The following is a 22,768-nucleotide window of genomic DNA, read 5'->3' on the forward strand; positions in this document are numbered from 1 at the left end:
CAGGGAGCTGTACCCAATATCTTGTAATAACATATAATTGAAAAGAATATGAAAAAGAACATACGTGTGTGTGTGTGTGTGTGTGTATGTATAATTGAATCACTTTGCTCTACACCAGAAACTAATACAACATTGTAAATCAACTATACTTCAACAACAACAAAAAACAAAGATGTTGTCCTGTCCTCTCTTTTTTAGTTCCTTTTATAAAAATGTTAAAATCAAATAAATATGTAAAAAACATTCTGTTACATTAATTGATGAGGGCTTACTATGGAAGAAATCAGGTGGATGATGGTGATGGAGAAAAGTTTTTCTACTTAAAAACATTAGAAAACTAGAGCAATTGATTTATAATTACCCGGATACAGATTATCCAATACATTAAAGAAGAGAGCACCTCCCTAGGGAAATTTATTCATTTCTTTATTTTTCATCTAGTGAACCCTTTCTACACTCCGCATTGTGCCAGAAGCTTTAAAGGACAATAGAGATAAATGTCATCATTCTTGTCTTCAAGGAAGTTATAATGTGAAAAGGGTGATTATATATGTTGAATGTGGGAAGTGTATGAAGGGAGGTACAAAGAAAATATGTAGGAGATTCGGAAAATGCAGGACTACATTTTGTCAGGGAGACTGGAGAAGTCTCTGTGGAAAGGTGCTTGATCTGGGCCTGAAAGGATGGCTGGATATGAGTAGTCGGATATGGGAGAAAAAGGGCAATAATGCCTCATGGGATGATTCTTTGGCCAATGGAGGATGTGAGTTGATGGATGTTTCCTCCTTTCTCACCTCATACAGTCCTGACACATACATCATCAAGCTTCTCAGGTGGTCCATGGGATCAAGCAACACAGGCAATTAAGAAAATTGCTGGAGCAAAGGTTTCGAGATTGGAGAGCACCTACGAGTGTTCTTTGAAAGCCAGTGATTCATATTTAGAAGCAAGGGAATTAAGAATAGAGAGAGTCCATTATTGTTGGTGTTTAGTTTCAGCAAAGCAAACATATTAATTTTACCACATGAGGATAGTGGAACATGGACTTTAGTTCAAATCTCGATTCTGCTACCTTCTAGAACATTATTACCTTTTAATTTTTTATTTATTGCAGTTAGTTGATTTACAATATTGCATTAGTTTCAGGGGTATAACATAGTGATCCAGTTATTATTTTTTGCAGATTATATTCCGCTGTAGGTTATGAAAGGATATTGAACATTATTATTTAAACTTTATAAGCCTCAGTTTCCTCATCTATAAAGTGGGGGTAACAATATGTCATTGAGAGGTTGAGGTGAGGATTAAATGAGATGATATGTGTGGCCGGGATGCCTAGGATGGAAGAAGGGAAGGATAAGTGTCCATACACCAGCGTTCCCAACTTTCCAGAACAACTGTGGCTAATACAATGGCTTGGTGTACTCAAACTCTGTGCCAACGCTTTTCTCTCTCGCTTGCCTCTGCTACAGAGATCGGAAAACCAAAATAGTCAATTTGCAGAGTCCTCAACTGCCATGGCAGCTGGGGCTCCACACATGATTTAAGTTTTATTGATCCTTTATCCTTGAGTCGGAACTGAGTCACAAGGAGAGAGGACCATGAGCGTTTGTTTGGGAACTGAGTTCAGTGGGGGGCAAGAGAAGGGTTATGAGCACCTCTGTTGCTGGCCTGGCTCTCGGCAGAACTGGCCTAGCCTGGGAGCTAGTGCTGTGGGGGGTGTTTTCTGATTGACTTGCTTCCAGGTTGTGGCAGGTGCCTTGGAGCCGATGACTGTGGCGCTGGCTTCCTGTAGGAGAAGATGGCCTCTTAATTCGGCAACTGCCTGATTATGGAAGAGGCAGCAGCTCCCTTGATGACCCAATTCTATGGTGGCATTCTGAGTTCAACTAAAATCTTTTCAGCCCTCCCCAATGATTTAAGAACTCTGTATATCTTAAGGAACTCCTTGTGTTTAAACCAGCTAAAGTGGACTCTGTTGTCTCTAATCGACATGATCCCTGAATGAAACACTAGTTCTGGCCGATACAAGGTAAGTTTGCTGGTACTGCCTCTTCCGCTGCTTCTTCCTGCTTGAACACAGACACAGATTGGGGGAGTAATTCCTATCACTGAGGGCAGAGCAGGAACGTGAAGGAGCCTGGTACCCTGAGGACATTGCTGAATCCCTACAGCAGCTCTGTACCACCCAGTCTTCAAGATAGAGTTAATATTATCTGCTCACAGTTATTTTAATGACTAACTGGGATAAACTACATAGAGTATTTAGCCTAAACTGTGCACAGAGGAGGCATTCAATCATGGTAGCTATTATAATCATTACTCTTTGTCACCATCTCTCTTTATGACATGGATGCTTTCCAGGACCTCTTGCCGAGTCAGGGGCTGGAATGAAGGCACAGAGGGCGTAGGGGTGGGTTCCTCCCTGGAAACTTGAAGTCCAAAAAAAAAAAAAAAAAAAAAGGCAGCTGCCGATGAAGTATGGCTGGATCTCTGTGTGTGGCATGTTAAACATTTACCACAGGTTATATATCTCTCCATCTTTCTGAAACACTCACTTCCATTTGCTCTTTGTGTTAATGGGGTCACATGGTTTAAGTTGATTTAGCAAAGATAAGTGTTTGGAAGACTAAAGAAACCATTCCACTGCCTGTTCTCTTCAGCTGCAGAGTCAAGGGGGTGGTGGAAAAGTGTTTGTCCCCTGTGGGCTTGAATCCTACTTTTGTCCTTGACTAATTTTGTTTCTTTCATTTTTTCATCATCACAAGAGCAATGCAGGCTCCTGCTAGCACATTCAAATGATACCCAGTGCATTAAGTAAGAGTGAAAATCTACACCTACCTCTCCAACACGTCCTGGAGAAATAGTGCTCGTGTAAGTCTTCATTGAGGCAAATCTTGCTTTGTCTTTAAACTTCAGCAGCTGCTTTGATTGTTCATTAACATGCTGGCTCCTTAAACTCTTTTATGATGAGGTCATACCCCATCGCTTCCAACAGGCTTTCTTCTATGTTTTATCATCTAGGTCTCTACTACCACTGGCTTAGCCACCTCCAAATCATCACCAGTATCATCTAATACTGTTTATTCTGTCCTGGACAACTTCGGGAACCATGTCAGTTTCCTTCTTTCCTTCTCAACTCCTTCTTGGCGATGTCAACAACCATATTACTCGATTCACTGCAGGATGAAGTGACACTCATGTCTTCACCTGGTAGCACTGAGTGTGCTGTAGACTTTGTCATCAGTGTACGGCTCTGTTCCACCTTCAAGATGCCACATCTTCCTTTTTTATTCTTTCTCCCATGCTCCTGCTCTGCTCCTATTGTCACAGAAACCTCTATACATTGGGGCCTTGGTGTTACTTTGTCTGTTGTACCTACTCTTGATTCTCTGATCAGCTGCTTCCATGCTGCCCTCCCCACCACTCTGATGACCTTCCCACCCAACCATTGCTAGACCCCCCATACCACTCCACCCGACCCACAGAGTCTGCTTTCTCAGTTCCTACTCTTAGGGTGAAGGCACTCATGGAGAAAATGCAAAGAATTAGATGTTCATAATGCTTGGCATCAGATGGACCCCCCAGATCATCCTTTCAGTCTGCTTTGCCCAGTGGTTTTGACAACGCTTCCCTACTTATATCGAATACTCATTCCCAACACAGCATCCTCATTCCTGTAAGAGCGCCCGGCATCTTTTTGCCCTGAGAGGAGCCAGGACCTGGTCTGAGTTTTCTTATCATCCTGCTCACACCAACACACGTCTTCTTAAACCACAAACATCTTGGATCAGGCACCTCTCATGTACCACTTCAGATCCTTTCAGCCACACTTATCTTTTGTTCCAGCCACCCAACCAACTGCACATGGAGGCATTCTGCCAGCACCTCCTGCCTCCCATCCTAGGACTTATCTGTTTTCACTGTGGCTTGGGACCCTGCAGGCACCCCTCGGCATCCTCATAAGTACAACCCAGAAGTGCTGGAGAGCTAATGCTTCCTGGAGTGTTCTTTGACTAGTGAGGGATGCGAGATGCTGGATAAATGCTTCCTCCCTTCTCATCCCAGACTGGCAGTCCTGAGACGATGTCATCTGGCTTCTCAAGAGGTCCATGGGATCAAGCAACTTAGTAACATATCTTGTGCAGCGTCTCACTGCTTCACTCTCTTATACTCCTTCTTGAGATCACATGCTGATACAATAAAGGACATGCAGATACAATTTTTCTGATGTCTGCTCTCTGCGGAAATAGTCTGAGACACATTCTTTATTCTTCTTTCCAAATTCTTCCTTCTCTGAGCTAAAAAACAGCCCTTCCCATTTCCTGAGAGAGCTTTCTTCTACAGTGATGGCCTCACCTCTTCCAGTAAGTAGAATCCTAATAATTTTAAGAAATGTGTCCTGAGAGCTTCAAAAATCGCACTGTTTTGAGTATCTCTCATGTATGATTACCTCCAGAAAATGGAGAGAATATCCAAAACATCATGGTGATGTCTTCAGGCACTTCGGTGGCTTTGTAAAGTACAGTTGATCCTTAAACAGCATGGTTTGAACTCCGTGGGTCCACTTACATGCAGATTCTTTTTCATTAGTAAATACTATAGCACTACACGATCCATGGTTGGTTGAATCTACGGGTGGAACTGTGGAGGAGGAACTGTGGATGCCGAGGGTCCACTTAAATTATATTAGGATTTTCTACTTCGAGGAGGGTCGGTGCCCCTAAACCCCACATTGTTCAAGCGTCACCTGGACTAAAGTAATTTGTCATAGTACATCACCGTAATAGCAACATTATCCATGAGCTTGTCTGGATCTATGAAGAAGTAGAGTTCCTACCACTTCATGACAGTTACAGCATATTCAGAGATTAGTAGAGAATAACAAAGCCATGATATGATACAGATGTTGGGCAGCTGGCTAGGCATGCTCTCCAAAAAAATGACTCACTCCTGCACAGCACTTTCACAGCAGACATGATTCCAGTGTGTGCTTTGGCAACATTTAAAAATTACTACTTGCCTTGGATCGTGGGGTCATTGACAAACAGTAAGAACCATGAGTATCAAAGTTACAAATGCCAGGGTCTATTGTACTTTCTATCTCTAAATCTGTATTGTCTGGACTTTGAACTTCAGATGTGCACAACCTCTTCAACAGGAAAAAATAAACCTTCACTTGACTTTACAGTGTCACTCAACTATGACTCTATTGTCAAATAGATCTACTGGACCTTCACTCGCCAGGTTGTCCTCTGACTTTATTTTTGAATCTAGTGACTCTTTCTAAGCTTTACTAGAAAGTAAAGCTTACTACTTTACTTTCTAAGCCTCTCTGTTGTATTTGACTATTAGCCAGCCTTTCCTTGGTCCTCCATTATCATCCATGGGTCTGTGATTTTTCTCTAGTGTTTACTTCATCGTTCGAATCATCTCTTTCTCTTCTTTTGTCTCTTCTTTCTCCTTCCTTTGAGCACTACTCAAAGCCCATCCTTGACTCTGATCTTCTTTTACGTTTCTTCTTCATAAATTCCAGTTCCTTGTTTCAATTATACTAAGGCCATTTGGAGAACAAGTAGTCAGCACAGACTATTAGAAATAGGAGGGCTGTCATCTTGATACTTGGTAATCCATCCTCATTTGAATGCCTCTGGAAATGAAGGGTTTACCTTCTCACACAGCAGCTTTTTTTTTTCATTTTTGGAGAGCTCTACTATGTAAAATGGTTTAGTATGTTTGGCCGAATCTATCTCCTCATAATTTTGAGACATTGACTGTTTTTCTGTCCTCCAAAGTAACATTGAAAAAATTTCCCTCTTCTTTTTGATAGTCCTTAGCAATACTCTGTCGGCTTATATTAAGCTTCTCTTAGTCACTCAGACCCCGAATCTCAGAAACATTTTTGATTCTTCCTTTTCCTTTAGTTCATAGAGGAAACAAGTCACTAAGTACTCAAGACTTGTTCTGAAGTTTCTCCTGCAGAAATTGCATGTTTCAAGGTAGAAGACTTAAATATTGTAAAAATAATAACATCTCAAATTAATTTATAGAGCTAATGCAATAGTGATAAAATCCCATTGGATTTTTTTTTTCAAAGGAGTAAATACAAATTTTCTGAAGTTCAAAAGACATAATAAACAAAGAATATTCCAAAAATGTAGGGTGATAAGGAGCAATTAGTAACATGCATTATTAAAACAAAGTTACAGTCTTTAAAATAATGTGGTATTGACTTGGACTGATCAATGGAACAGCAGAAACAACTCAGAATTATCATTTATTAAATATAAAAATGTGATATATAAAAGAAGAGAATACATATCAAAGAGGAGATTAAAGATTACTCAGCAATGATTCTGGAATCACTGGTGAGGAATTTGGAGGAAAATCCAAACTTCAAATTTACTGAATGAAGTCCATATGCGATTAGTGAATTTAAAATATAAAATCATAGAAAAATAAGGAGAAAATTAATTGGATAGTGTGATTAAATCTCTGGAACACTGAGAAACTTTTTAGATAAGAAGTAATTGATGGTGCAGCCACCTTGGAAAACAGTCTGAAAGTTCCTTGAAAGATTAAATGCAGAGTTACCATATGACCCAACAATTTCACTGTTAGGTATGTACCAAAGAAAAATGAAAATACACATTCACACAACAACTTGTACACAAAGGTTCATAGCAGCATTATTCATAATACTCCCAAAGTGAAGACAACCCACGTTGTCGTCATCCATCAACTGACAAATGGATAAATAAAATGTGGTGTATTTATACCATGGAGTATTATTTGGTAATAAAAGGAATGAAGTACTGACACATGCTGCAATATGGATAAACCTTAAAAACATTACCTAAGGGAAAGAAGCCAGTCTGAAAATATTACATATGGTATAATTCCATTTATATAAAATACCCAGAGTAGGCAAATCTATAGAGACATAAAGTAGATTGGTGGTTGCCTAGGGCTGGGGGCTTGGGGTTAAATAGGGATGAATGCTAATGTGTGTGGGTTTCTTTTTGGGGTGATGAAAAGTTTCTAAAATTGACTGTGGTGATGGATGCACAGTTCTGTGAATATACTAAAACCATTGAATTTTTCACTTTAAACAAGGGTATTGTATAGCATATGAATTATATTTCAATAAAGCTGTTAAAAAAGTAATTGAAAAAGTAAGAAAATATCAACCTATTATAATACATTCCAAAAATATTAACCTTATCCTAAATCCTTTCTCAAATGAGATAGGAATATATGGTGTTCAAAAGGGCAGAGAGATTAAATGAGGTAAGAGCTGAAAAATTTTCATTGGATTTCTTTTTTCCCTCTTATTAACTGTGGTAAAAGTCATTAAAATGTTCTGTAACCAGATTTCACTGTAGCTTACTTCAATTCAGTCTTTGGTTTTCTCTATGAAGTCTCCACCTCATAACACATCCTCCCCAGAAATCATCCTTTACCAGGAGCACAAAGGAGAGCTCCCAAGATCAACCTCTTCATTTCTGAGGTGAACCTACTAGATGTTAATACTGTGCTGTAAGGAAAAATGATCCCAACTCAAACTAATTGGAAAAGAAATAACACTGCTGCAAAGGGCACTTTAAGAAGTGCTTTTTGCTTATGGAAAGAAACCAGCAAGTCCTCTAAGTATAATAAAGGAGAGTGTTTTACAGTTAAGCACGATTTGGAGTGAAGCATTCAGATGTTGCTGCTTTGCTGGTCCAGGCTGTTAATGCTCTGCTGGTCCTTCCCATGGGGCCCCTTCCTTAGGAATCACAAAGCTTCATCTGTGGCACAGAGACGCCACACTCCCAATACAGGGCAATCTTCTTCCTCATTCTCCTGGCAATCAGTTCAAAGTTCCTTAGCTTTCCAAAGTAGAAATCCTTTGCTTCTCCTATTTGTCAGCCGTTTCAATACATTGATCTGCAGCATTAATCTCACTGCTTCATAATACCCATTGCCTAAGCCAAGATCTTTTGTCCCAGCCAGAACCTGTATTAGTATTTGAGTCTAACTGGTCTCCAAGGAGCTGCACTGCTGGTTTGTTCAAACTCTAACAACAAGGGAAGATGCTCCTGATATATCTTGACCTTGTCTAGCAGCTACAGTAGGGTCATAATCTTTTCCATCTTACTCGCATAAAAGTTTTCTTGAACCACTGAGCAAATTAAAAAAGACTTGAAACTTTCCTTTCAATGATTTGTCCACAAGAATTATTTTGTCAACATCCATTCTCTTAAAACCTGCTTGTAGTATTTTAAAATTCTGGATATATTCATGATTTGGCTTAGTTTGGAATTTCCCTTTCTTCAAGGCAGTATAACCAGGGAACAGCATATCCATTAATTGACAGTCAGCAGCCCCCATGCATAACTGTTCCATCTTTTTTGGGGCCGATTGAAGAGAATCATTCATTAAAACCAGTATCACCTCCTTTTACTGGAAGCGGACTTAAAATTGGAATATGATAATGGAAGGACACCCTTTATGCTGTGAACATAGAGATATTTTAGAGATGCCACAGAAGTGGATGGCTGGTCATTTAGAAGGTGATCATGGTTCAGGATCTAGTCTAATTTTGAGGCAACAGAAATTCTATTTTTTTCAGTGAACTTGGAAGTGATCATGCTCTGAGGAAATGGCTCAAGCTACCTAAAGTCTTAGGAGACTGAAGTATAAACCTGGTGGGCATTTGACTGCCTGGGGCAGGGTACAGCTAATGAAGGGCAGGGGAAGGAAGGGGAAGGGAATGGAAACCTATTAGCTTTTTTATTAACTTTGTACAGAGAGCCCAGCTAGCAAAATCTACATCCACGAGGGAGGGGACTCTTAGGAGACCTGGGAGATGAATTGCCCAGGTATTTAAACAACCAGTGTGATGGTATCTGTAGGTTCATGTATCCCAGATGCGGGAACTTGCTGGGCCTAGTTCCTGAATCCCCACCAAGCCTGTGCCTTCAGCTAAGCTGGGGATCTGCTGGCTGCCTGCTGAAGGGCAGGTGGCTGGAATCCACCGACAGCTAGACGGAGAAAGTGCTGGCCTAGAGGACCAGAGACTGGGCCTCCATCGCCCAAGAGAAAGCGCCTGTAGCACTCAAAGTGGAGGGCTGCTCCGGTTTAGTGGGGCCATCCTTCACTTACATCCTACGTTTTCAGTTAGTATTGTGCCTCACTTATTAAATACCCACCTCCTGATCTTTGCTAATCTATCTGGACCATGAGCATCTCTTCACTTTCTGCTTCCAGCGTTTGTAGCTGTCTGTAACCTCCATACATCCCCACAGCCTATGGATTTCTGACCAGGTACGCCACCTATTGGTGACACTGGATTCTCACAGAATCAGCCCTTAAACCCTGCTGTCCCAAAGGTTTACCAGCAACACTTAACCTTAACAAACTCTCTGTTAGAGGAGGTGCTCGCACTCGCTGGATCTCATTTCTTCTAGAAGTTTCAAACTATTGACAAAAAGTTAATGTCTGTTAGAGATGCTATCCATGAAGCAATAAGAGATTAATTTTGATATAAACTAGACACTGATAGGATGAAACCAGAAACAAAAAATCAGCTTCTTGTTTTGATGGGAGGTGGAGGGGGGCCCACCACCTAGTCAAGACGATGGGAAGAAAGGCCTACTGCACTAGTTATTCAACCTTGTACTAATTCTGATTGATTTCTCCTAATATGTAGCTCTCAAATGGTGATTTGGGTTGCCTATTATAAACCCTTAAAGTTTATTGGGGAGGAATTAGCAAACACTGGATATTTCAGATCATAGAACGATCATTTGTGTGACTTGCCCAAAATAATGTTTTTATAAACTCAAGGAATCTGACTGGCTTTAGGTGACAAAGCAATGTTACTATTTGGTCAGTTAGAAATGAAATTTAGGGTTATGGTTCACAGAATTTTAAAAAAAATCAGTTTTTCAGTATTTTAAATGTCACTTGCAAAAGCAGGAAATGCTGTGTTCAACTGGCTGATAGAATTAGGATGACAGTAATAAATCTTTTAATAAAAAGCATGGTATAACAGTAAAATTACTGCAGAAAAAACACACCCTTATAGTGGCAAAATCACAAAATGTAGTATCTGAGTAATGTCATTTGTTTGGGCAGGTGAGTCATAATTCTGTACATTGCAGTTTTTCTATGTTTTATGAACATGTAGTAAAAATACTGTGAAATTAAAGAACAATTTAAAACACTCTAGGTAGTCATAAATATTTACTTGTTATAACAGATGAGCATAAAAGACTTACTGCAAAGTCTACTGGACCTCCAAGAAGATTCTGTTTTGCTATGTTTCTGATTTCTGCAGCATCTTACCAGAAAATGTGCCTCCAAATAGACAAAGAACACATTGTCCGGTTCATGTTTGCACCATCAAGGTTGGAGATTCTGTCCCCTTGATCAAATGATTTTTATTGGATTTCCACGATGCACTGTGCATTTCAGAATGTGGAAGTAGACAGAGAGAAGACAAAAATACACCCCCATGGAGCTTATTCTTGGTGGGGGCAGTTTGGGGGTAAGTAGCAGGGATGCACACAGATAAAGATTAAATGAAATGATGAATAGAGTAATTCAACTCATTTACATATGTTTGGCTTTTGATAGGAATGGATCATGAATTCTTAATTTGTCCTTTCTTTATTATGTTTTTCTGTTGCTTTTTCGTCTTCTTTGCTACCCTCCACTATTGAATATCCTTTTCTTCCCTTAGTTACTAAAATTTCTGAACTTTGTTAGGCATAGATCTGCCAAGTTGAGAATGCCTGTCCCTTGTAACTGAGTGTAACTACTTCTACAGCAACAACAAATAATAATAATGACAAAGGCAAGAACCTATATACCACTTAATAAGTGTCGGGCAGTGTTTTCAACACTTTTTGCATATTCCTCATGGAAACCTCTCAGCAACTCTATGTGGTGGGTGCTACAAGTATCCTTACTTTTCAGATGTGGAAACTAAAGAACAGGGAGTAACTTGCCCAGGATCTCACAGCTAGTGAATCCTAGGGCTGGGATCCCTAGGAGCCCTTCCCTAACCTGAAAGATATTTCTTAATATTTTCTTCTGAACATTTTAAAGTTTTGCTTTTCACATTTGAGTTATTAATCTATGTATAACGAATTTTGAGCATGATATGATGTAGGTATCCATTTTTATGTGAATAACTCATTTTCCCAGTTCCATTTATTGGTACGCAAACATAAAATTTCTATCTATGTCTGAGATTGTTTCCGCTTTCTATACTATTCTCCTGGCAAATTTGCATATCCCTGTGCCAATATCAAATTGCCTTAATTCATTTAAATCTCAGTAAATTCTTTATACCACTTTATTCCTCTTCTCCAGGAGTGTACTGGTTACCCTAGACCCATGCTCCTCTCTAAAAATTTTAGATCCAGCTTTTCTTATTTCCCAGAAAACCCCCTAAGGATTTTTAAAAATCAGGCTTGCAATAAAGCTGTAGATAAATTTGGAGAGAATTTGAATTTTGTGATAGTGACTTTCCCTATCTGTGAATATGACATACACTTCCATTATTTGAATATTCTTTGATGTCTTTTAATAGAGTTTGAGACATTTCCATAGAGATCTTGCACAGCGTTTGTTAGACTGATTAAGCAAATTTTTATTGGAATAAAGCCTCTTTGCAACAGAGTTCACAGGTCTTAAATGTATATAAGCTCCATGAATTCCCACAAATTGAATACGCTTTTGTCACCAGCACTCAGATCAAGGAAGAGACCTTTATCAGACTCAGAAGTCCCCTTCCAGTCTTTCCCCCTCCCCCAGATAACCACTACTCTGACTTATAACACCCTAGATTGATTTTATACCAGTTTTTGGACTTTATATATATGGAAATATTATTTTTGTATTTTATCTGTTTCTTGCACTCCGCGTGATGGTTATAAGATCTATTCATTTGAATAGTTATGAATGACTCATTCCCACTGACTGCTTTATATTATTCCACTGTGTGAATATAGCACAATATATTTATCCATTCTCTCTATTGATGGGCATTTGGCTTATACTATGATTTTGGCTATTACAAATAATGAGGCCATGAACATTCTTATGAATGTCTTTTGGTGACCATTTGTATACATCGCTGTTGAATACATGCCTAGGGGTGGAATTGCTGGGTCATAGAGTACACAAGTGTTTCAGCTTTAGTACATATTGTGAAGCAGTTTCCAAAGATGGTTGGACCGTTTTACACTCCCACGAGGAGTATATGAAGGTTCCAGGTTTTCCTTATCCTATCCATACTTGGTAGTGTCTTATTTATTTTTGTCATTCTAGTGGGTATATAGCAGTATAGAATTGTGGGCTTAGTTGACCTTTTTTCTTTTAAATTTTTAAAAAAACTTTTAATTTTATATTGGAGCATAGCCGATTAACAATGTTGTGATAGTTTCAGATGCACAGCAAAACAACTCAGCCATACATATACATGTAGCCATTCTCCCCCAAACTGCCCCCCATCCAGGTTGCCACATATTAGTTGACCTTTCCTTGATAACTATTTGATGGATATCTTCTTTGTGAAATGAATAATTGTCCATAATTTTGCCCATTGGGTTTTCTAGCTTCTAAAAAATCACTTTATAGGAGGTCTTTACTAATCTACATATAAGTCCTTTGTTGAGTACATGTATTTTAAATGTATTTTCCCACTCTGGGACTTACCTCTTCACACTAAATGGTGTCTTTTTTTAAAATTATTAAGTGTTTTGGAATAGCATTCAATGATCTTATTTATTTATTTATTATTATTTTAAAATTAATTTATTTTTGGCTGTGTTAGGTCTTTGTTGCTGCATGTGCATGGGCTTTCTCTAGTTGCAGCGAGCAGGGGCTACTCTTTGTTGCAGTGTGTGGGCTTCTCATTGCGGTGGCTTCTCCTGTTGCGGAGCACGGGCTCTAGGTGCACAGGCTTCAGTAGTTGTGGCACGCGGGCTCAGTAGTTGTGGCTCGTGGGCTCTAGAGCACAGGCTCAGTAGTTGTGGCACACGGGCTTAGTTGCTCCGCGGCATGTGGGATATTCCTGGACCAGGGCTTGAACCCCCTGCATTGGCAGGCGGGTTCTTAACCACTGTGTCACCAGGGAAGTCCCTAAATGGTGTCTTTTAAGAAACAAATTTCTTAGCTAAAAGGTTTTCTAATTCACTTATTTTATTCTTTACTATTATCACATTTTATGTGTCAGTTTAATAAATCTCTGCCTATTTCAATACATGAAAATATCCTGCTATGTTCTATTTCAAAAGCTTTATTGTTTTACTGGGTTGCATTATATGAAATTACCAATAGTCAACCTACAAAACCATCAGTTTCATGTGGTTCAACCAAACGTATTCAACCTGCAATCGATCTGGAATTGATATTCATATTTGATGTGAGGTAGGGATCAAGACTTTTTTTATTCAACTGTCCCAGTGTTAGCTTTTCATAAATTAGATGACTGTATATAGGTGGGTCTCTTTATTTATTCATTATTCTGTTCCATCGGTTTATTTGTTTATTCTTGTGCCAGTACCATACTGTCTTAGTTACTATAGCCTTACAATAGGTCCTTTATAAATATGTCCCAGTTTGCTCTTCTTCAAGATTGCTTGGCTCCCCTTAGCCTTTTGCGGTCCCATTTAATTTTAGAATCTCCTGTTTTCCAATGATTGCTTTATATATTTTGATGCTATTTTATGTGATGTCTTCAAGTTTAGAATTATGTTTTCTTAGTAAATTGAATTTTATATCAAAATGTTAGTTACCCTTTATATTGTTATTTTGTCTATAATTAATATGGCTATCTTAGATTTTTTTGGTCTGGCATATCTTTATTCATCATCACTATTCTCTTATCCATATGTTTTGGGTTTATCTTTTGTCAACAGAATATAGCTAAATTTTTAATCTAAACTGTTTTAACGTGATAATTTGAATCATTAATATTACTACTGTTATATTTAGAATTTGTTTTTATTATTATTCTCCATAAAGGATTTATTTATTTTTTTATCCCCATCACATCCTCTATTTTTATTCTAAACTTTCCAAGGTTTGCTTTGCCAAGGCCTACAGGTCACACCTGATAATGCTTATCATTCCCAATTTGGCTGCGATAAATCTTAAGTTTTTACTCTGAGTTTTGGATCATCAGTTCATCTCTATTTTTTAAATTAATTTTTATTGGAGTATAGTTGCTTTACAATGTTGTGTTAGTTCATCTCTATTTTGAAAGTCATTTCTTAATAGCATATTCCCAAAACGAGATTACCAAAGCAGACTGTCACATCAGGAAGTTTTGCTGACATGAACACACATATGTAATCTTGAGTCCATGGGACTCGGTTAGGTGAAGCTTTCGACAAAGAATCAAAATATGTACACAAACAAGGGAAAGTAGCAGTAATAATGCGGGAAACGGCAAATTAATCATGAACTAAAGATACCTTTATTCTCTCCTCATTCCCTTTCCTGTCTAGCTCAGGTTTCTGGTGATTTCTATAGGAAAGAAGTACCCAATTTCGTGTTTTTTTTAAAAAAATAAATTTATTTATTTAATTTTTGGCTGTGTTGGGTCTTCGTTGCTGCTACTCTTTGTTGTGGTGCGTGGGCTTCTCACTGCGGTGGCTTCTCTTTGTTGTGGAGCACAGGCTCTAGGCACGTGGTCTGCAGTAGCTGTGGCACGTGGGCTCAGTAGTTGCTGCTCGCGGGGTCTAGAGCGCAGGCTCAGTAGTTGTGGCACAGGGGCTCCGCGGCATGTGGGATCTTCCCAGACCAGGGCTTGAACCCGTGTCCCTGCATTGGCAGGCGGATTCTTAACCACTGCACCACCAGGCAAGCCCCGCGTGCTTTTTCAATTCACTGAAATATATGTTTTAAGGTAGAAAGAAGTTCAGACATTTTCCTGGGAAAGCTTAAATGTGATTCAGCATAAAAGTGAGATTGTGCTATAAATATCTTATCCACCATTAGCTCACGAAAATGAATGGAAACGTTGCTTTTTCTTGCACTAGATGGCAGTGTTTCTCTGCAAACCAAACCAGATTGACAGGCCAGCCAGCTTCCGCTAGGAGGTGCCCAAGCTCTCTCAGTAGCTTTCCTGACTCAGGAAGTCAATTTAGAAGTGGTACAAGCTTCTATTTACTGAGGAAGGAGTGATACTGACAGTCCCCTGAGGATTGAGACTGAGTTAGAAGTAGGGAAGGGAAGAGAATGAGTGAAAGAGAAGAGAGGGTATATTTAATTAGAGCAAACACTTCAGTGAAAACACAGCAGGAAGCAGATACTTTTCTGAGAAAGTGTCTTTGGACCTAACTCTGGATTTGAGAATGAATCTTGCTTTCCTTCTTTCTGATGTTCTATATTCACAAGCTTTCTTTATCCGATTGTCTTGGAAAGAATCTGAATAATAGGCAGTGCAGCTTTAGGTCTTAATATGACTCAGCTAGGAATCAATTCACCTTATAAGACGCTTTATGTTACTGTGTCTCTTAATTAAAAAAAATTTTTTTTCCAGAACATTTCTTTTAGTATTGCCACTTTTCATCAATAGACATTTATGGAGATAATTCTATGTTCAAAATATTGTGCTAGTCAGGGATCTATAGTCAATATCCTGTAATAAACCGTAATGGAAAAGAATATAAAAAAAAAAATATATATATATATCTGAATCACTTTGCTGTACACCAGAAACAAACATAATATTTTACATCAACTATACTTCAATAAAAAATAAATTTACAAAATTAAAAAAAAGAGAGAGAAGGGAAAGTAATAAAAAATAATTGCGCTAGCACTTTGGTATACACAAAGAAGTACTTGGTAGGCACTGAAAAAGTGCTGTTATCTTGCTGTATAAGCATATTGGGTTGTCAAAAATGGCACAGCCAGCCACCTCTCTATGAAGGGGCTGTATTTTCAAATTTTTTGGAACTCAAAATATACTTTCTAATTAAAATGTTCCTACTACATGGCTGTCAGTTTTCTGAATTAACCCATAATATTAATACTTCATATTTTTAACCATTTTCCTTTATCATCAGAGTAATCTATGATTATTTTTTAAAATATAAATATCAATAAAAATATTGTAATCATCCCAAATTCCATCCCCAGAGATAACCACTGCTAACATTTTGATGTCAACATTTTTCTCTGTTCATTACAAAAAAATTGTCATAATTTTTAATTATCAGGAGCATTTCGCTTCATCAATTAAAATTCTTCAAACATGTACACTCTGGAGAGAGACTGCCTGATTTGATTTCTGGAGCTAACATTGAGCTTGATCTCTTTATCTGTAAAGTGGAAGTAATGAGAATCCCTCCAACACAGGATTATCTATAAATGAGATAATACAGGTAATGTGCCTGGCATGTAAGAAATGCCCAATAAACGTTAGCTTTTATGTTGTTATTACCATTATTACATAAAAATTTCTCCTATTATAAAATCGATTAAAAGTTTAGAAAAGTCAAAGGAGTATAAATAAGAACATAAAAATCACATATAGTCTCACTACATAGAGATGATCATTGTTAATCTTCCAATTCTTTTTTAACAGTTTTCTTAAAAAAATCCAAATAGGGATCCTACTGTATGGTTTTGTTTGCTGCTATTTGACTTATTATTATCTCACCAAAAAAAAAAAAAATCCTGATTTTATTGGCTGCAAGATAGTCTATTGTACGGAAGTATTGTAATTAACTATTTCCTTATTACTGGATGTTTGAGTGCCTTCCAGTTTTTTGCTATTATAAACAATGATGTGATGAATAGTTTAGATATAAAGCTTTGTTTGCATTTGGCTTATTTATCTAGATTAATGTCATAGAACTGGAATTATTAAGTTGATGTATATGAACTGTTTTTGTTTGTTTGTTTTTTTATTCTTTGGCTGCATTGGGTCTTCATTGCTGCGCGCGGGCTTTCTCTAGTTGTGGCAACTGGGGGCAACTCTTCGCTGCGGTGCGTGGGCTTCTCACTGCGGTGGCTTCTCTTGCTGCGGAGCACGGGCTCTAGGTGTGCAGGCTTCAGTAGTTGTGGCACACGGGCTCAGTAGTTGTGGCTCGTGGGCTCTAGAGCACAGGCTCAGTAGTTGTGGCGCACGGGCTTAGTTGCTCCGCAGCATGTGGGATCTTCCCAGACCAGGGCTCGAACCCATGTCCCCTGCATTGGCAGGCAGATTCTTAACTACTGCGCCACCAAGGGAAGCCCTATGAACTGTTTTTCAATTCTTGATGTACACTAGCTAAATTCTTTTTAGAGCATTTCAACTGATTTATATTTCCTCCAGCCTCAGTGAGAGTGCCTGTTACTTTAAATAGTCTCCCATTTCAAATTTTGGCTAATTTGAAAAGTAAAAAGTTCAATCTCGTTTCACTTGGCATGACTTTGATGAATGATGCGGCAATATTTTTTTTCCCATTATCATATGTTCTGTGAAATATCTTTTTCTTTTGTCCATTTTCCTATTGTGATCTTATTTTTTAAAAGTCAGTTTGTGTCAGTTTTTTATATAATACATACACTAACTCATTACCATATTCATAGTAGTTATTTTTTGAAATTTGAAGATTACTTTTTCTTAGGCTTACAGTGGAATTTTCTTGAGGGAAAGAAAATTTGAATTTGTGTGCAATTAGACCTGTTTAATTTGTATGTGTGTTGGTGGGCGGGTGGATTTTGTCTTTTGTTTCTATGCTTGAAAACATCCTTCCTCACCCAAAGATCAGGTTAAATTTTCTTCCACAATTAAAAAGTAATCTGTGGGGTGAAGCTTTGAGACTGTGTGACTCTCTTGTTTCCCCCCAAAACTCTCACTACTCGCTTTTTAAATCCATTGATAGCTCTTGCTTGAATCAATTATTTCATTGATGTTTGCAATATATAATTAATTCTTAAAAATGTAACAATTTTAATCCATCTGGACTTTGGTTTGAATATAGTATGAGAGGAAAAGTTAACTTGACTTTATTCTTTCCAAGTGTGGTTATTTACTTTTTATTAATTAATTTTTTTTAACTGAAAAAGTAACACTGTGTGATAAAAATGCAAACAGTAAAAAAGGAAATACAATAAAAGTAAGTTCTCCTCTTACAGTCTTGGTGGGAATGTAAATTGGTGGAACCTCTATGGAGAACAGTATAGAAGTTCCTTAAAAAACTTAAAATAGAGTTACCATATGATCCAGCAGTCCTACTCCTGGGCATATATCTGGAGAAAACCATAATTCAAAAAGATATATACATCCAGTGTTCATTGCAGCACTATTTACAATAGCCAAGACATGGAAGCAACCTAAATGTCCATCAACAGATAAATGGATAAAGAAGATGAGGTGTATATATATATATATATATATATTACTCAGCCATAAAAAAGAAAGAAATAATGCCATTTGCAGCAACATGGATGGACCTAAAGATTATCATACTAAGTGAAGTAAGTCAGACAGAGAAAGACAAATATCATATGATAATCACGTATATGGAATCTAAAGTATGATACAAATGAACTTATTTGCAAAATGGAAACAAACTCACAGACATAGAGAACAAACTTATGGTTACCAAAGGGGATAGCTGGGGTGGGGGGATAAATTAGGGGTTTGGGATTAGCAGATCCAGACTCTTATATATAAAATAAATAAACAACAAGGTCCTACTGTATAGCACAGGGAACTATATTCAATATCTTGTAATAAACTATAATGGAAAAGAGTAGACATATACATATAACTGAATCACTTTGCTGTACACCTGAAACTAACACAACATTGTAAGTCAACTACACTCCAATTAAAAAAAAAGTTAAGTTCTCTTCTCACCCTGGTCCTTCAGTTCCCCTCTTCAGAGTCAATCAGTGTTGCCTGTTTCTTGTATAACTTTCCAGAATTATTCTAATACACAAGTTCGTGTGTGTGTAAGTCCAAGTGTGTGTGTATGTTCGCCCATTTTTACATAATGGAAGCATAGTATACATACTGTTGTGTCCCTGGATTCTTTCTTAACATTTCTGAAATTCATTTCTTATCAGTACGTAAAGGGCTACCTTAGTGTTTTTTTTTTTTTGATGACTGCAAGAGAGTTGTATTTGAAAGACGTATGGTTTATTTGACCCATTTCTAACTTCCAAATAGACTTTCATGAGCTGGACTGGGAAAGTGCCATGCCTTATTTTTACTTTTCTGTGGGAATAGATGTACTGTCACCAGTGGCCCCTGGAGCATTTCCAACCCCTACTAGTAGGTAAGCTCACTGAGGGCATTGGTTTGCTTCTTCTCTGTTGTATCCCCAGTGTCTATCACTGGGGTAGGTATAAGTTAGCCCCCTGTGCTCCCTTAATCTTCTGTTTTTCAGCCTTCATCCTCAACCTGTAGCCCTGAATCGACGAGCCCTTTGACAAATCTCCTTTCCCTTGCACTGCTGGAGGCTACTAAGTACTGAATAGTGAATGTGGTAACTTGGAGGTGCCCAAACAAGTGGGACAATTCGAGAATTGTTAACAACTAGCCTCTGAGGGATTGATCATAAGTGCAACTTAATAAGTGCCAGTTGAAGAGCAAACCACTGGATGTGACCCCTTGTCATGACTGCCATTCCTGCGCATTCCAATCTCCAACTATGACCACTTATCTTTGGAACACCCAACTCCCACAATTTTTGACCCAACTTGGACCTGTAATCCATTGTTACTATCGATTTGACACTACATTTTTTTTTTTTTTGGCTGCGCTGTGCAGCATGTGGGATATTAGCTCCCCAACCAGGGATCAAACCTGCATCCCCTACAGTGGAAGCAAGCTTGGAGTCCTAACCACTGGACTGCCAGTGAAGTCCCTGTCACTACTTCTTATCACTATCACATCCTCATGTCTTTCCTTGCCCAGCTGAACTCTCAATAGTTCCATCATGATATTCAGAGAAAGGGGAGAACAGGATAGACAAGAGCAGTCAGAGAATGTGGGACTCAGACGGATCCTTTGGTGAGTGGGTGATACTGATGTGTGAGTTCCGGGGCTGTGTAACAAAGTACCAGAGACTGGTGGGCATCGTCAACAGATATTATTTCCTCACAGTTCTGGAGACTAGGTCTTGAAACTCCAAGATCAAGGTATCAGCAAAATGGATGTCTTCTGAGGTCTCTCTCCCTGGCTTGTAGGCGGCTGTCTTCTCCTCACATCCTCACATGCTCTCCCCTCCGTGCACGTCTGTGTCCTCCTGTCCTCTTCTTATGAAGACACCAGTCATATTGGATTAGCCCCACCCATATGACCTCATTTTAACTTAATTATTCCTTTAAAACACAATCTCCAAGTAGAGTCAGATTCTGAGGTTTTGGGGTTAGGACTTCGGCATATGAATTTCGAGGGAAAAGTTAAGCCCATAACACTTGGAAAAGTTGGAGAAGGGGAACGATTTCTCAGGAAAAGAAACAGTGTGAACAAAGAGCTGATCAAGAGCGAGCAGGGTGTAGTGAGCTAGAGAGTGGAGTCCTGGAGGAGAGGGTTGATTGACATCAGGGAGGCGATAAGGAGTACAAGTGGGCAGGGGCGTAGACCAGAATATGGGGAGGGGCGGTGCGCTGTGGAGCGGAGCAGTGACGTGATGGAGGTGACATTTTAGGCAGGCAAACTCGTCTCATATTAAGTACCTAAGAGTGGCCCTGACGTGTGGAGGAGGTGATAGGATGTGTGTGCAATAATATAACTGGAAGGAGAAGCTAAAGACTTGAGAAACAATTTGAAGGAGGAAATAATAAGACTTGGAGACAAGGGGCATAAGGGCTGGAGGTGGGGATGGGGGATGGGGGTGGGGAAGCAGAGAATTTTCTAGCTAAGAAATTGGAGTGTAGGTGGTGCCAGGGAGCAGGAAGCTAGATGGTGTTCTCGATTTAGAAGCAGGAAAAGACAACCCTCGGAATGGGAGACAATATTTGCAAATGAAGCAACTGACAAAGGATTAATCTCCAAAACATATGAGCAACTCATGCAGCTCAATATCCAAAAAACAAACAACCCAATCCAAAAATGGGCAGAAGACCTAAATAGACATTTCTCCAAAGAAGATATACAGATTGCCAACAGACACATGAAAGAATGCTCAACATCATTAATCATTAGAGAAATGCAAATCAAAACTACAATGAGATATCATCTCACACCGGTCAGAATGGCCATCATCAAAAAATCCACAAACAATAAATGCTGGAGAGGGTGTGGAGAAAAGGGAACCCTCTTGCAGAGTTGGTGGGAATGTAAATAGATACAGCCACTATGGAGAACAGTATGGACGTTCCTTAAAAAACTAAAACTAGAACTACCATATGACCCAGCAATCCCACTACTGGGCATATACCCTGAGAAAACCATAATTCAAAAAAAGTCATGTACCAAAATGTTCACTGCAGCTCTATTTACAATAGCCAGGACATGGAAGCAACCTAAGTGTCCATCAACAGATGAATGGATAAAGAAGATGTGGCACATGTATACAATGGAATATTACTCAGCCATAAAAAGGAACAAAACTGGGTTATTTGTAGTGAGGTGGATGGACCTAGAGACTGTCATACAGAGCGAAGGAAGTCAGAAAGAGAAAAACAAATACTATATGCTAACACATATATATGGAATCTAAAAAAGAAAAAAAAGAAAAAAAAATGGTCAGAAGAACCTAAGGGTAAGACGGGAATAAAGATGCAGACCTACTAGAGAATGGACTTGAGGATACGGGGAGGGGGAAGGGTAAGCTGGGACAAAGTGAGAGAGTGGCATGGACATATATACACTACCAAACATAAAATAGATAGCTAGTGGGAGGCAGCCGCATAGCACAGGGAGATCAGCTCGGTGCTTTGTGACCACCTAGAGGGGTGGGATAGGGAGGGTGGGAGGGAGGGAGATGCAAGAGGGAAGAGATATGGGGATATATGTATATGTATAACTGATTCACTTTGTTATAAAGCAGAAACTAACACACCATTGTAAAGCAATTATACTCCAATAAAGATGTTAAAAAAATAAAAAAAATAAAAGCAGTCTTTGCCCTAATTGTTATGAGTCTCAGAACTGGGGGCTCAGAGGACCTGAGAAGTCATTTCATCCATGCTCTTCATTTTGTCTACATGGGCCTGGCCTGTTTGATTACAGCCTGTATGTAATCACCTGCTATTTTACTGTTTCCTCTCAGTGCCGCCACGGAGATTCTAGTCTTCACGAAACCCACGGAAAGTAAGTGCTGTGTAGCTCATTACAGGGAGGAGCTCACTCCAGCAGGGGGTGGGGCCGGTGTCGGGGGGCTGGCATTGCCCCGGTGCTACTCCCCCCGTGCTACTCCCCCAGTGGTACTCCCCCAGTGGACTGACAAACCTAGGCAGTCACCAGGCCCATCACCTTACCCGCCTCAAGGCTGAAAGCTGAAGGCCCAACCAGATGGCCCCTGGGGGCCTTTGCAGCTTTGAGACCTGGGACGTTAGCAGGCCTGGTCACCAGGGCCCGTGGCTCTGCTACCCCATCTGTGTTCTCATAGTTTCATGAGTGAACTATAGCTTCAACCCCCTCCAACTATTTAAGAGATAAGTTTTCAGATTTAAATAGAAGAAGCAACCCCACTACTTAAAATGACAGGAGGGCATAAATGTGGATATCAGATCTTTAACCAAGAGCTGGGACTAAGAAGGGGTGCAAAGGATGAGAAAAGAGGCCACGGGCATTCAAGATAAACAGGAGAACTCA

At 39.1% G+C, this 22,768-nt stretch overlaps 1 pseudogene; it reads right to left on the reverse strand.

Moving 5' to 3' along the window:
* Positions 1-7,776: 7,776 nt before the first annotated feature.
* Positions 7,777-8,421, reverse strand: LOC114238125 (microtubule-associated protein RP/EB family member 1-like; annotated as a pseudogene).
* Positions 8,422-22,768: the final 14,347 nt, after the last annotated feature.

This window comes from Balaenoptera acutorostrata, chromosome 4 (assembly GCF_949987535.1).
Source record: "Balaenoptera acutorostrata chromosome 4, mBalAcu1.1, whole genome shotgun sequence".
In the NCBI taxonomy this organism is placed as follows: Eukaryota; Metazoa; Chordata; class Mammalia; order Artiodactyla; family Balaenopteridae; genus Balaenoptera; species Balaenoptera acutorostrata.